General features: G+C 43.0%; 1 long non-coding RNA gene across 1 annotated transcript; it reads left to right on the forward strand.

Annotated features, from left to right (window-relative positions):
* Positions 1-8: 8 nt before the first annotated feature.
* Positions 9-1968, forward strand: LOC103916469. The gene is made up of 3 exons (XR_663583.1): positions 9-217; positions 1408-1637; positions 1772-1968. It is a non-coding gene; the product is annotated as an uncharacterized LOC103916469 (long non-coding RNA).
* Positions 1969-3862: the final 1894 nt, after the last annotated feature.

Genomic DNA, 3862 nt, shown 5'->3' on the forward strand with positions numbered 1-3862 from the left:
TCACTAGAGCCTTGCTTGATTGAATGGATCTGCAGAGACAGTTTCTGTAGCAACCCAGAACTTTGCCCAGCAAAATGTCGCCCAGTCACAGGTAACACAGAACCGTAATAAACATCTGCCTGGGTAGCTGCAGATGACACAGAAGTGCCAGAGTGAAATATATCTGGGTTTTGAGTCCTTCAATCTCCCAAGACCCACCAAGATGTCATTTCAGAAGGTGAGTTGGTGGCATGTCAACTCGGGTACCGGTAACAATCTAGCTGTGACAACACGGGGTTTCGAAAGATTACAGAAGCCTTTGTGGGAACTTGGCAAGTCTTTAGCACCAGGAGCACAAGCTGCTGTGGTCAGGCTCTTACGGGCAGCCCAGCTACTTAGAGTCAGTGTAAATAAAGATGTGGTTCCCAAAAGCCTACTGTCACATCTTTGGGTCTTATAGCCACATACCAAATACTGGGTTTGATAATATTGTCCAAAATATTTCAGAGATCTAGTTTTTATGCCATGGTATTTAGTGTAGATTGAGAAAGTCAGGAATATGTGGATTCAACAGTTCCTTCCCTATCTATCACTAGCCTTTGATCCTGGCTCGTTGCTGTTCGCAGTCTGTCTGCCTTCTTGTAAAGATGAACCCATCACAATGAAAATATTAGGGACATTACAAGCTGTCAAGACTATCTTGCAAAGCTCTGAAGGGCAGTATGGGTTAGTACATTTGTCTAGACGTACTAAACATATTTTTCAGTATGTCAGTATTTGAATTTTTCCTAATTATCAACCTATCAAATTACTTTTTACTAAATATATTTGGTTTGTCTTAAGAATTTCTGAGGCTGTGAAACCCAAACCGTATTAGGAAAGTTACAATATGCAGAATTTCCGAAGTACAGAAATGTTAGTAGATGGTTCCTTCGTCACGCATCTCCAATTCAGCCTTGTTCACCACCAGGCACTGGAAGAATAAACTGCAATTTTTTGTGCTTTCCCAAGTCTGTAACCCCAGTGTTTCCTACATTTCAACCTTACGAACAAAACTAGGCTCTCTGCATTCGGAGTAACCTAGGTGCTTAGCTCTAAATGGGAGATAATCCAGTTATAAAAAGCTTATGGTTACTTGGTCAGAGGTCACTAAAGTACAACTCTAAATGTGAATATAAGAGAGGGAAGCTGCATGAGACCTGTGTAACCTAGGCAAGGAGTAATCTGACTGGCAGGCAACGGAGGCCTGGTTTATATTTAAAAGTTTTGCTGATTTAGCAATACCAGGACTGTAACAACATTTGCCAATCAATACAGCTTCGCTGGCGAAAACCTGCAGATGTAGTTTCAACGGCAAGACATCCTTTGCAGTTCTGATATAAGCAACACATAGTTATTAAAGCAATTTAAATTGGATCCTGTCTCTAGGAGGGTTTACCAGCTCTTCTCCTGTAGCTACACTGGCAAACTTTCTAGTCGAGGCTGTTCTACAAATCAGCTACTGAGGAGTGCGAGGCTGATGACAGCTGAGTTGCTCTGGAGGCTTGACGAGAGCGTAAAGCTTTTCGCCCTTTGGGAGGAACCACAGAGAAACACTGTCTGCTTCGTTAAGTGAATCTCGGCTGGAGAACAAAGGACTTCAGCTCATGTACAGAGAGGTAATTTACATCTCATTAAACCCATATTTAAAACTCCACACTGTGTTTGTTTCTTTAGTGTCTGTGTTTTTCTTTTCCAAACATGTCAAAAAGGATGCATTTTCAATTTTTTTTTTTTTTTTTTACTTTTCCAGAATGAAAAGCAGCAAGAACATTTCTGGATGCCTAGAGATCCTTTTTTTCTATTTTTGCCTAGCTATAAAACAATTTAAAGGAATTTTATTAAACTTCCCAAGAAAATTCAGCTCAAGCATCAACACAAGTATGAGTATTTTCAAGTACAACTACAGATGTTTTGGAATGTAACAAATCCTTGAAAGCCTTCTTACCTTGATATATTTTCTCACATAGTACTATAATTTCACAACTATCCAGCAAAACTTCTTTAATTATCAGTTGCTGGTGGTTCTCAAGCCAAGTGTGCTACGTGTAGGTCTAGTCTAGGGGCTTTTCAGTGGGTTTTATACCAGCAAAACCCCTAGCTGCATCTGTAAAAAAAACCCAACCAACTTTAACTGACAGCTGTGTCAACTGGGGTAAGAAGAGGTGGGACGTAGTTGCACCAGAAGCATTTCTAACTATCGATTTCAGCAAAGCTATGCTTTTGATAGGAGGTGGTTTCAAGAACACATGTATGAAGCGTGCTTTTGGAGGCATAGATAAATCCACACTCTGCACATATTGCTGGTATGACATAATTCCTGTAATAATAAACAACTTTTCATCAGAGAGCCCAAGGACAGATTCAACGGGCGTTTCTGTGCCACTCTTCATGAGCTGTTTCAAGAATTGCTTAGAGCGCGGAGCGTTCCCACAACTCATCAGCGTGGGGGTCTCGCAGGCAACTTCTCGCTAACAGCCTGTAGACCTTGCTGAGGTACTTCTCGCTTCACACAAAGACCAGTAAAGACAGACTAGTAATACACTAAAACACTGGATCTGCTCAGGCACCTAGGGTGTACTTGGTCTCAGGGAGCCAAGTGTGTTCTGGGGGGTAGCAAACTGCTTTGCCTCGCATCAGGCTCAGTCCTTCGCCGATTAGTGAACAGCAGATCTGGTTTTGAGGGTGGCCTTGGACCACGTGACATCCTCATCAAGGCAGTTTTGCTCGTATTATTGGTTTTGCTCCTGTAATTAGTACGAACAAGCATTCTAACTTACAAATATAGTCATTTTGGGAGGAACTAGATTTCCCCACCCCCCTGTTTCTCCCCTAGGAGCAGAACAATATGTACTGTTTTTGCCAAACAAACTGGGTTTACATTATGGCTTGATTCCCGGTACATAATTAATATTCTTCATGGACAGCGTGTCTTCAAATAGCCGGCTAATATTTACACCCAGAAAAAGTCTTGCAGTCCCAGCTTCGGTCGGCCGGAGACAGAAACTTTTGTTTCATTTTCTTATCTTGTGGTGACACACTGTAAAGGCGAAGTGGTGTGTACAAAGTACGGCATTGCGAGGCTTACAGGAACAAATACGAACATACAATTCAATGGGCAAATAAAAGATGCTGTTGCGTTTCCTGTCCCCTCTTCCCTGTTTTGAAGGTCACATTTCTCAGAAAGGGGATACAAATATGAACGTGGAAACCAAAATACATTTTTACCAGGTAAAATGGCAAACAGCAATTTTTACCAGAAACTTGCCTGGTCCCCATTTTTGCGAACTTTCTGCTGTATTTGCAGAGTATATATATAAAATTTATGTATATAGAAAATAATTTGCGTTTTAAACATTATCTCACAGAATGTGTTTTTCAAAGTGTATTTTAATGAAGCATTCACCCATGGCCTGCTTTCAAATGCCGACAGCTAATAAGTAATATGCAGTGGGGGGGAAAGAACGGCTATACCTTGAAATGCTTTGGAAGTTAACTTCCAAGAGGCACCTTTGGGCAATCGCATGACCAAGAGGAGGTTTTGTTACTTTTGACCACTCTGGCTCTCTCCCACTGGCGTAGTGAAAGGGCGAAACGCTGCTCCTGGCTCTGTTCAGACCTAAAAACACCGGTGTGAGGGGTCAGCAGGGAAAAGGCGCAAGACAGGCGGGCACCAGGGAAGCAGGGAGGCCAGGGTCACTTGCCGAGGCAAACGACCTCCCATCAGGCAGGGAAAACCCTGTGTCCTGGATCAAGCGGCACCAAGCAGCGTGCTGGCAGCCCCGGGTCACACCGGCCCTCCCGGCTCCTTGCGGCTCAACCACCCCGGAAGGGGACAAGGCCG

The sequence above is a fragment of the Pygoscelis adeliae genome, unplaced genomic scaffold (assembly GCF_000699105.1).
Source record: "Pygoscelis adeliae isolate BGI_AS28 unplaced genomic scaffold, ASM69910v1 Scaffold84, whole genome shotgun sequence".
In the NCBI taxonomy this organism is placed as follows: Eukaryota; Metazoa; Chordata; class Aves; order Sphenisciformes; family Spheniscidae; genus Pygoscelis; species Pygoscelis adeliae.